The sequence below is a fragment of the Bos taurus genome, chromosome 18 (genome assembly GCF_002263795.3).
Source record: "Bos taurus isolate L1 Dominette 01449 registration number 42190680 breed Hereford chromosome 18, ARS-UCD2.0, whole genome shotgun sequence".
In the NCBI taxonomy this organism is placed as follows: Eukaryota; Metazoa; Chordata; class Mammalia; order Artiodactyla; family Bovidae; genus Bos; species Bos taurus.
In genome coordinates, this window is record NC_037345.1 from 65,296,893 (window position 1) to 65,309,500 (window position 12,608).

A 12,608-nucleotide genomic window follows, 5' to 3' on the forward strand; every position below is an offset into this window, starting at 1 on the left:
TTGAACTACTTTTAAAGGGCTGTTAAAATATAATTGATAGGAATTAAAGTGTGCATGTTTAAACTTTACAGTTTTGAAAAAAAAAATTTACAGTTTGAGAAGTTTTACCGTACATAGGGACCTGTAAACTATGATCATAATGCCTGTCGCTTGCACGTTTACCTCACGCACTTTTTAAAAACCGATTTATTTCTTTTACTTTTGGCTGTGCTGGATCTTTGTTGCCACAGGATGGCCTTCTTCAGTTTCAGAGCGTGGGGGCTACTCTCCAGCTGTGGTGCATGGACTTCTCATTGCAGAGGTGTTTCTCATTGCGGAGCCCAGGATCTAGGCGTGTGGGCTTCAGTAGTTGCGGCTCACGGCTCTAGAATGCTGGCTTAGTAGTCGTGGTGCGCAGGCTTAGTTGTGCTTTGGCATGTGGTGTCTTCCCAGACCAAAGATCAAACCTGTGTCCCTTGCATTGGGAGGCAGATTCTTGACCCTTGAACCACCAGGGAAGCCCTACCTCATGCATTTTTATAGTCTCTCTCCCTGCATTTTCTGACCCTCCCAGCAACCATCAACTTCCTTTCTCTACAGTAGATTAGCATGCATTTTCTAGATTTTTATTTGATTGGAATCATAAAGTGTTTACTTTTTTCCCATGAACTCATCATGATGCTGTCTTGTTTCGAGAGTCATCAATAAGCCTTATACTAGTAGTTCATTCTTTTTATTGCTGAGAACTGTTTCATTTTCTGGATATGTGTGCATGCTCAGTCGTGTCGGACTCTTTGCAACCCCATGGACTGCAGCCTGTCAGGCTCTTCTGTCCATGAGATTTCCTAGACAAGGCTACTTGAATGGGTCATTTCTTTCTCCAGGGGATCTTCCGAGCCCAGGGATCAAACCTGGCTCTCCTGCATTGGCAAGCAGATTCTTCATCACTGAGCCACCAGAGAAGATTACATGTTTACGTTCAGTCTGCATTATTAACCATTACCATCTTACATCCAAGTATTCAGTAATACCATAAATCTAGCAAGTTTCCAAGGTATAATTTATCTCACCCAAAATGGGCTATGTTCAAAGAAGGAGCTGAAAAATTCTATTTGGGATCCCTGAATGTTTGGTAGAAAACTAAGTTTAGCATGTGCAGGAGGAGACTTTACAAGGCTGGGCAGATATCAGCATCTGGGGCTGTGAGCTGTTCAGAGGTTCCGGAAGCCTCACCAGCTGGAAAGAACATCCTGACCAGCCAGAGGTGAGAGCCCTCCCTGAACAGGTTTGAGGATCAGCAGAAACCCAGAGTGGCCTCACATTAGCAGCCATCTGGTGCTGGAACACATATGCAACCTCCCCAAAGGGACAGTGGGAAGAGGGTTGGGAGAGACTGGAGGGCTGGAAAGGTCCCCAACACAGCCACAGTCCCTGCATTTACCAGGCTCATTGTAAGGGCTTCTCACCCTCTGAACATCTTTCTTCAGCATTCTTTTCATCTATCCCTTTCTGTAATTACTGACTGATGGTCTCTAACAGGTAGCTACCCTCCATGGACCTCAACACCATTTGGGGCTGCTTTCCCAGACACCTGAATTGATGGGAGGGGGTCCCTGTGGGCCTCCTGGTCCCTGGTGAGGTTTCTCAGGAGGGCTGGTGCCCGGAGACACCCGGTGGAAGGTCCTGCAGGAGCCCAGGGAGAAGGTTCCCAGGGGAACGTGATGAGGCCCTTTCCCTCTGAGGCCCTCCTGCTCCCAGCCCCTGGGCCACATCTGACTGGAGATCGCATCTTAGAGGGGACCTGCAGGAGGACAGCAGCAGCAGCAGCAGCAGGAGGAAGGTGCGAGTCAGGCGGGCGCAGAGTCAGGTTGAGTCCTTTGATGGCTGGGAGAACAGGGGTGGCGCGGGGACCCGGGCGACACACAGGAGTGTCCGGGCCCTGCCAAGGCGATTTATTAATAGGGAGGCCCTTCCAAGCTAAGTTCTCCCTTCTTCTGGGTCGAATTTTCTACGGCGCAGCCCAAAGGCAATGTCCTGCCCAGAGTTCGGGCTCACTCTTGTCTGGGGAAGCCCTTGAGAGTCTCAGCCCCGTCCTCACCATCTGCTGACTCTCCGCCCTCCGCCCACCGGCGCGCCGGGAACTCTGGACCAGCCCACATCGCTCCCAGCTTGGGCGCCTCTAGGCGGCGGTCTGTGCAAGTAAGGGCCAAGCGCCCCTCTGTGCAAGTGGGTAATCCATGATTCATGGTTAATGGAGAAAATTTCAGTACACTCGGGTAAAGAATGACTTTCCTGTACTAAGAAAAATACTGTGTGTAGGGGCATGTTGAACACACAAACACACATACAGCCATTCAGTTCAGTTCAGTTCAGTAGCTCAGTCGTTTCCGACTCTTTGCGACCCCATGAACTGCACCACGCCAGGCCTCCCTATCCATCACCATCTCCCAGAGTTCACTCAAACTAACGTGCATCGAGTCAGTGATGCCATCCAGCCATCTCATCCTCTGTTGTCCCCTTCTCCTGATGCTCCCAATCCCTCCCAGTATCAGAGTCTTTTCCAATGAGTAAACTCTTTGCATGAGGTGGCCTAAGTCCTGGAGTTTCAGCTTTAGCATCATTCCTTCCAAGGAACACGCAGGACTGATCTCCTTCAGAATGGACTGGTTGGATCTCCTTGCAGTCCAAGGGACTCTCAAGAGTCTTCTCCAACACCACAGTTCAAAAGCATCAATTCAGAGAAGGCAATGGCAACCCACTCCAGTACTCTTGCCTGGAAAATCCCATGGACAGAGGAGCCTGGTAGGCTGCAATCCATGGGATCGCTAAGAGCCAGGCACGACTGAGCGACTTCACTTTCACTTTTCACTTTCATGCAATGGAGAAGGAAATGGCAACCCACTTCAGTGTTCTTGCCTGGAGAATCCCAGGGACGCCAGAGCCTGGTGGGCTGCCGTCAATGAAGTCGCACAGAGTCGGACACGACTGAAGTGACTTAGCAACAGCAGTATTGAGTTGTTAAACCTTCTGGTTTCCAGAAAGAGTGGGAAGTCTGGGTTTTGTTTTGTTTTGTTTTAATTTTGAACCATTTTTAAAAGAAATTTTATTGAGGCATAATTGACATACAGTATACATATTTAAGGTATATAGTTTGAAAAGTTTTGCTATAATATAGAGTCATAAAACCATCAGAATCACGATGATGAACACAACCTTGATTTACCTCATGTCCTTTTACAATCTCTCGTTGTCCTTCCCAAGCCTATAGAATGCCACTACCTTCAACAGTAACTTAGTTTGCGTTGTCTAGGATTTATGTTTATCCATCCATCTGCTAATGTGCAGTTGGGTTGTTTCCAGTTTGGTGTTGTTAGAAATAAAGTTCCAGTGAACATAAGCATACAATTCTCTTATGAATATGTGTTTTAGTTCTCTTGTGCCAGTACCTCAGAATATGTGAACTGCAAACTGCCAAATTGTGATCTAAACTGGTTGGATCCTTCTGTGTTCCCATCAACAGTATATGAGAGCTCCTGTTCTTCCCCATCCTGCCGATACTCAGTATTGTCACTCTGTTTAATTTCAGCTGTCTTGGTGGGGTGTAATGGCATCTCACTGTAGTTTTTTAACTGTAGTTCTCTGATGTTTCATGATGTCAAGCACTTTTTTCCTGTTTATTTGCCACTTGTATATCTTCTTTAATGACTATTAATACCAGTTGCTTATTTTGAAATGGATGTTGACTGATGTTTTCCTTTTTATTAATAAATAAAAGACATTTGTTGAAAAAAAAAAAGAACAAAAGCATCAATTCTTCGGTGCTCAGCTTTCTTCACAGTCCAACTCTCACATCCATACATGACCACAGGAAAAACCATAGCCTTGACTAGACGAACCTTTGTTGGCAAAGTAATGTCTCTGCTTTTGAATATGCTATCTAGGTTGGTCATAACTTCCCTTCCAAGGAGTAAGCGTCTTGTAATTTCATGGCTGCAGTCACCATCTGGAGTGATTTTGGAGCCCCCGAAAATAAAGTCTGACACTGTTTTCACTATTTCCCCATCTATTTCCCATGAAGTGATGGGACCAGATGCCATGATCTTCGTTTTCTGAATGTTGACCTTTAAGCCAACTTTTTCACTCTCCACTTTCACTTTCATCAAGAGGCTTTTTAGTTCCTCTTCACTTTCTGCCATAAGGGTGGTGTCATCTGCATATCTGACGTTATTGATATTTCTCTCGGCAATCTTGATTCCAGCTTGTGCTTCTTCCAGTCCAGCATTTCTCATGATGCACTCTGCATATAAGCGAAGTAAGCAGGGTGATAATATACAGCCTTGACGTACTCCTTTTCCTATTTGGAACCAGTCTGTTGTTCCATGTCCAGTTTTAACTGTTGCTTCCTGACCTGCATACAGATTTCTCAAAAGGCAGGTCAGGTGGTCTGGTATTCCCATCTCTTTTAGAATTTTCCACAGGTTATTGTGATCCACAGAGTCAAAGGTTTTGGCATAGTCAATAAAGCAGAAGTAGATGTTTTTCTGGAACTCTCTTGCTTTTTCCATGATCCAGTGGATGTTGGCAATTTGACCTCTGGTTCCTCTGCCTTTAGTCTAGGGCAAAAGATATTTTATTGCAAACATTGTTTTCCTGTACCAAGTATAATGACTAGAGGTTTTTTCACTTTCTTATAAAGCAGTAATAATCCAAACTCGACATTCTAGACTTCATTTTTTTTTTTTTAATTGTGCAGCTGGGCATTCAGGATCCTAGGTTCCCAGCCAGTGATCAAACTCCTGTCTCCTGTGAATGAAAGCACAAAGTCTTAACCACTGCCAGGGAAATCCCTACACGTTATTTTTTTTTTTATTTAATTGGAATATAATTACATCTCATTGTGGTTTCTTCCTTATGCCTTTAGCTGTAGGTCTTTTTCTGTAGGTTGCAGTTTTTTATCCATAGTTGTTCAGCAGTTAGTTGTGATTTTGGTGTGTTTCTGAGAGGAGGTAAGTTCAAGGTCCTTCCATTCTGCCTTCTTGAAATTAAGCTTTTTAAATTAAAATAACAAATGTGCACTAATAAACTTTTGCAACCACAGTTCTGAAATTCTGCAGCTATAGAGGAGGTTTGGGCTTCCCTGATGGCTCAGCGGTTAAAAAATACACCTGCAATGCAAGAGACCCAGAAGACCCAGTTTCGATCCTTGGGTGGAGAAGATCCCCCGGAAGAGGAAATGGCAACTCACTCCAGTATTCTTGCCTGAAAAATCCCATGGACGGAGGAACCTGGCAGGCTACAATTCAAAGGGTTGTAAAGAGTTGGACAAGACTGAGGGAGTAAGCACAGAGTAGATTTATGCTACTGACAGGAAGCTCAGGCACCCTGGCCACAGGAAACACAGTGTGAGAATGGAATATCTTATTGAAACCATTTGCCACAGACTGGGACTTGAAACCACGTGGCTGGGACTCAAACCCAGCCAAAACCCTGCTTGGGACTTGAACCCATGTGGCTGGGACTCGAACCCAGCCAAAACCCAGGGAATCTGGTTTCAGGACTTAATGGAGCTCAGGTTCTTGATGTCTTCTCCCAGAGAGAATTCAGTGAGAAACAAAGTGATAGGTAAGAAGTGGATTTATTCAGATTCAGAGAGAAGCACACTCCTCAGACAGAGTATGGGCCATAGCAGAGTGCAGTGTAGCCTCAAAAATGTGATCTGGTTAGTTTTTATAAACTGGATAATTTCATATGCTAATGATCAGGAGGATTATTCCAACTATTTTGGGAAGGGAAGGAGATTTCTAGGCTATGGGCCACTGCCCACTCCTTGGTCTTTTAACGGTGCCTTGGAACTGTCATGGCACCTCTGCATGTGCCATTTCACTTGCTGATCGAGGATCAAGTTCTAGTCTTGTCTGCCATCTTGGTCCCATTTGATTCTAATCGGTTTATGTTGGATCACTTAGGCTATGTCATTCTTTCAAAAGTTGTGCCCTGCCCCTTTCCCTCCTGTTATATTATTACTTGTGTTAATAAATACAATATTTTTTTGGAGAGCTAATTGGTTTTATAAGGCAATCATGACCCAACTAAAAGGATACTCTGATGGGTTGTACAAAAAGGAACTCGAGAAGAAGGGTGGGGCAGGATGTTAGCAAAAGAAAAAGATTACTTTAGAGACAGTATCTTGGGGGTGGGATGGGAGGAAAGGAATGGTGGAGGTTTTATCAGGTAGATTGCTCTTCTTCCTGTGGGGGATGGAGAGGGCATTAGTGACAGATTACCTCATGGCTGCCAGCCAGAAAATTCTGGAGTCGTTGATTAAGTTTCTTCAGAAGGCCAAAACTGCACTAAGTCATGGTTTACTGCCATAAGGAGTAAATGACTCTATTTTGGGCCTATTCTTTTTAACATATGCATCTGTATCACCTGAAGTCTTCTTAAAACACTGATACATGGACCTTGCTCCCAAGGTGTCTGAGTGTTGGACTGAGAATTAGCTTTTCTAATGGGTCCTTAAGTGATGCTGATGTACAGAGTGTAAGGTATAGTTCGGGCCAAGGGAGAAAGAGGAAAGACAACCTCAGCAGAAGTCAGTTCAGTTGCTCAGTCGCGTCCGACTCTTTGTGACCCCATGAATCGCAGCACACCAGGCCTCCCTGTCCATCACCAACTCCCGGAATTCACCCAGACTCACATCCATCGAGTCAGTGATGCCATCCAGCCATCTCATCCTCTGTCGTCCCCTTCTCCTCCTGCCCCCAATCCCTCCCAGCCTCAGACTCTTTTCCAATGAATCAACTCTTCCCATGAGGTGGCCAAAGTACTGGAGTTTCAGCTTTAGCATCATTCCTTCCAAAGAAATCCCAGGCTGATCTCCTTCAGAATGGACTGGTTGGATCTCCTTGCAGTCCAAGGGGCTCTCAAGAGTCTTCTCCAACACCACAGTTCAAAAGCATCAATTATTCAGCGCTCAGCCTTCTTCACAGTCCAACTCTCACATCCATACATGACCACAGGAAAAACCATAGCCTTGACTAGATGGACCTTTGTTGGCAAAGTAATGTCTTTGCTTTTGAATATGCTATCTAGGTTGGACATAACTTTCCTTCCAAGGAGTAAGCGTCTTTTAATTTCATGGCTGCAGTCATCATCTGCAGTGATTTTCGAGCCCCAAAAAACAAAGTCTGACACTGTTTCCACTGTTTCCCCATCTATTTCCCTTGAAGTGATGGGACCGAATGCCATGATTTTAATTTTCTGAATATTGAGCTTTAAGCCAACTTTTTCACTCTCCACTTTCACTTTCATCAAGAGGCTTTTTAGTTCCTCTTCACTTTCTGCCATAAGGGTGGTGTCATCTGCATATCTGAGGTTATTGATATTTCTCCTGGCAATCTTGATTCCAGCTTGTGCTTCTTCCAGTCCAGCGTTTCTCATGATGTACTCTGCATATAAGTTAAATAAGCAGGGTGACAATATACAGCCTTGACGTACTCCTTTTCCTATTTGGAACCAGTCTGTTGTTCCATGTCCAGTTTTAACTGTTGCTTTCTGACCTGCATACAGATTTCTCAAGAGGCAGGTCAGGTGGTCTGGTATTCCCATCTCTTTCAGAATTTTCCACAGTTGATTGTGATCCACACAGTCAAAGGCTTTGGCATAGTCAATAGAGCAGAAATAGATGTTTTTCTGGAACTCTCTTGATTTTTCCATGATCCAGCGGATGTTGGCAATTTGATCTCTGGTTCCTCTGCCTTTTCTAAAACCAGCTTGAACATCAGGAAGTTCACAGTTCCCATATTGCTGAAGCCTGGCTTGGAGAATTTTGAGCATTACTTTACTAGCATGTGAGATGAGTGCAATTGTGTGGTAGTTTGAGCATTCTTTGGCATTGCCTAGAGCTACCCCGCGTCCGAGGCCAGGGGCGGCTGCCAGGAGGAGCTACCCCACACGCGAGGCCAGGGCGGCAGCCGGGAGGACCAACCCCACGCCTGAGACCAGGGGCGGCGGCCAGGAGGACCAACCCCTCGTCCAAGAAACGGTGGCTGCTCGGGCACAGGAGGGCCTAGAGGAGCTATCCCACGTTAAAGGTCAGGAAGGGCGGTGGTGAGGAGATACCCCTTGTACAAGGTAAGCAGCATTGGCTGCACTTTGCTGGAGCAGCCGTGAAGAGACACCCCACGCCCAAGGTAAGAGAAACCCGAGTAAGACGGTAGGTGTTGCAAGAGGGCATCAGAGGGCAGACACTGAAACCATACTCACAGAAAACTAGTCAATCTAATCACACTAGGACCACAGCCTTGTCTAACTCAATGAAACTACTGCCCCTGCCCGTGGGGCAACCCAAGACAGGCGGGTCATGGTGGAGAGATCTGACAGAATGTGGTCCACTGGAGAAGGGAATGGCAAACCACTTCAGTATTCTTGCCTTGAGAACCCCATGAACAGTATGAAAAGACAAAATTATAGGATACTGAAAGAGGAACTCCCCAGGTCAGTAGGTGCCCAATATGCTACTGGAGATCAGTGGAGAAATAACTCCAGAAAGGATGGAGCCAAAGCAAAAACAATACCCAGCTGTGGATGTGACTGGTGATAGAAGCAAGGTCCGATGTTATAAAGAGCAATATTGCATAGGAACCTGGAATGTCATGTCCATGAATCAAGGCAAATTGGAAGTGGTCAAACAAGAGATGGCAAGAGTGAATGTCAACATTCTAGGAATCAGCGAACTGAAATGGACTGGAATGGGTGAATGTAACTCAGATGACCATTATATCTACTACTGCGGGCAGGAATCCCTCAGAAGAAATGGAGTGGCCATCATGGTCAACAAAAGAGTCCAAAATGCAGTACTTGGATGCAATCTCAAAAACGACAGAATGATCTCTGTTCGTTTCCAAAGCAAACCATTCAATATCACAGTAATCCAAGTCTATGCCCCAACCAGTAACGCTGAAGAAGCTGAAGTTGAATGGTTCTATGAAGACCTACAAGACCTTTTAGAACTAACACCCCAAAAAGATGTCCTTTTCGTTATAGGGGACTGGAATGCAAAAGTAGGAAGTCAAGAAACACCTGGAGTAACAGGCAAATTTGGCCTTGGAATACGGAATGAAGCAGGGCAAAGACTAATAGAGTTTTGCCAAGAAAATGCACCGGTCATAGCAAACACTCTCTTCCGTCAACACAAGAGAAGACTCTACACATGGACATCACCAGATGTTCAACACCGAAATCAGATTGATTATATTCTTTGCAGCCAAAGATGGAGAAGCTCTATACAGTCAACAAAAACAAGACCAGGAGCTGACTGTGCCTCAGATCATGAACTCCTTATTCACAAATTCAGACTTAAATTGAAGAAAGTAGGGAAAACCACTAGACCATTCAGGTATGACCTAAATCAAATCCGTTATGATTATACAGTGGAAGTGAGAAATAGATTTAAGGGACTAGATCTGATAGATAGAGTGCCTGATGAACTATGGAATGAGGTTCGTGACATTGTACAGGAGACAGGGATCAAGACCATCCCCGTGGAAAAGAAATGTGAAAAAGCAAAATGGCTGTCTGGAGAGGCCTTACAAATAGCTGTGAAAAAAAGAGAAGCAAAAAGCAAAGGAGAAAAGGAAAGATATAAGCATCTGAATGCAGAGTTCCAAAGAATAGCAAGAAGAGATAAGAAAGCCTTCCTCAGTGATCAATGCAAAGACATAGAGGAAAACAACAGAATGAGAAAGACTAGAGATCTCTTCAAGAAAATTAGAGATACCAAGGGAACATTTCATGCAAAGAAGGGCTCGATAAAGGACAGAAATTGTATGGACCTAACAGAAGCAGAAGATATTAAGAAGAAATGGCAAGAATACACAGAAGAACTGTACAAAAAAGATCTTCATGACCCAGATAATCACGATGGTGTGATCACTCACCTAGAGCCAGACATCCTGGAATGGGAAGTCAAGTGGGCCTTAGAAAGCATCACTATAAACAAAGCTAGCGGAGGTGATGGAATTCCAGTTGAGCTATTCCAAATTCTGAAAGATGATGCTGTGAAAGTGCTGCACTCAATATGCCAGCAAATTTGGAAAACTCAGCAGTGGCCACAGGAGTGGAAAAGGTCAGTTTTCATTCGGATCCCAAAGAAAGGCAATGCCAAAGAATGCTCAAACTACCACACAGTTGCACTCATCTCACATGCTAGTAAAGTAATGCTCAACAGAATAAGTTACCTTTATTCAGGCAAGGAGGGGCGACAGTCAGTCTAACGACCAGGCTGAGCGCGGAGAGGGATCAGGGAGGCTCCATTTTGCAGGGAGGTTTGTGGAAGCGATAAGGGAAACGTTAATCAGGTGGGACGTTTTGGGTATTTTTTAGTTGAGATGGAGTTTGGGCAGTTTGTAGTTGGGCAGGGGGTGAGAAGTCTCCTGGGCAGGTGGAGGGGGTGGAAGGTTTCTGGACAGGGGGTGATAAGTCCCAGATAGATGCAACCGGCCTGGAGCATCAGGTTGGGACCTAAAGTTCTGTTTTGTTTTCTCCGAAGTTAGATGATTCAGCAAGGGCCTTGAAACTGTTGTTTTCTTTTCTAGGCCCAAAGGACTCCTTCACAGAGAGGAAACTGTGAGAAGTTGTTCAAGGAAGGCCAGGCTGCCTCCCTCCTACCCTGGACCATGGGGCTGTTGATCTGCAGACTCAGAGAGCAGCAGAGTTAAGGTTTCTAATGGACATCCCCTCCTCCACCCCCAGTCTCTGCAGGGATCCAAGCGGGCTCAAGTCTAAAAGGACCAGACCTAAAAAAAAAAAAAAAAAAAAAGGACCAGACCTCTACTGCCAAGGACCACTGTGTGAGCCCCCCACACTGAAGCTATGTAGCCATTTGCTTCTTTTGCTTGGAAGTGTAATTAAACAAGAAAGCTATCAAACGGAGTTGGTTCCAATGCTTCAACTGCCTTGTAAGCAAAACAAAACTTGAGCCAGAGTAAATTCTTATAAATGTCTCCAAGGAGAGAAATAGAAACTTAAGAACAACCAATCACAAACACCCCCTTAGACTTTCCCAAATAAGGCTGTCCCTTAAGCTACAACCATTGGTATTATTTCCTTACTTTGCTTCCCTTACTGCTCTCCAAAATCCTTTCCATTAGTTAGGTTGGGGCTGTCCAGTTTCAATTGATGTTTACTCAAATGCTCTCTTCAAAATCTTAATGTAGGACACTTGTCTTTTAACAGACAACAATGACGTAAAAACCCACAGGGCTTATCCTTGCTCAGTGGTGCTCTTATTAAGGAGGACTTACTGTTTCCTGTGCTATTACATCCCATCCTTTCTGCTCAGCAAAACCACCTGTTTCCATTGCACCTACCATATTCTAACATACTGTGTAATTTAGTATCTCTTATTTTATGTTTCTTGTTGTTTTCTTTACGCATAATAGAAGCTGCACCAAAGCAGGGCTCTTTGTTTCTCCTGTGCCTGAATTTCTCCCATGCACCTAGAAAAAGGTCCTGAAACTCAAGCGTGTGCTCAATGATCATCTGTTAGAGCAGTGAGTAAACATGATGAAAGAGCAGATAACCAAGGAGGGTCTTGGAGTGCAGGAATGGAAAAACCAGACCCTTATTGTCCTTCCCTCCCCCATGTTGTAACTATTAATGGAAAAGTATAACCCGTTTCAGAAAAGGCAATGGCACCCCACTCCAGTACTCCTGCCTAGAAAATCCTATGGATGGAGGAGCCTGGAAGGCTGCAGTCCATGGGGTCGCTGAGGGTTGGACACAACTGAGCGACTTCACTTTCACTTTTCACCTTCATGCATTGGAGAAGGAAATGGCAACCCATTCCAGTATTCTTGCCTGGAGAATCCCAGGGACGGGGGAACCTGGTGGGCTGCCGTCTATGGGGTCGCACAGAGTCGGACACGACTGAAGCGACTTAGCAGCAGCAGCATAACCCATTTCCCCTCCTACTCATAGGGAGAAGGTATTTGCCTTATTCCCCACCCCTCATCCCCCCTCCCCCGCCCCCAGCTCAGTATGTGTGCCTCATCCAATCAGCAAATGACCTGCAAGATCCCTATCCCACTCCTTGTACCCTGGGTATAAAATTGGACTAAGGACGTTCAACGTCGGTTCTCCCTAGACCTGGCCCACTGTTCTAACAGCGCCTCCCACTCTAATAAACTTTATTTTCCTCTCATCCTGTCTCCTGTCTGGAAATTCTTTTCCAACCCGTGCCCAGACCACGACACATGATACCTCAGTTTCCCTCTTAATTTTACTATTCCAAATACTCTTAATGTCCTCTTTAACTCTCACTGCAAAGTAGTATTGCTCCATGTTTTCAGGGATGAAGAAGAATCACGTTTTGGAGACAAAATTCACACAATGAACAAAGTTTACGACAGTTACATGCTTAACTTGATTCTGTATTTCCTGACTTCACAGAGCCTCTCCAAACCTTGAGGTCTTAAGTTTTTCCAGCCTTTACTGATGTGTCCTTGGAGCTCTTTCTGCTACTATCTTTGTTGTTGTTTACTAAGTCGTATCTGACTCTTCTGTGACCCTGTGGACTGTCATCAGGATCCTCTGTTCATGGGATTTCCCAGGCAAGAATACTGGAGTGG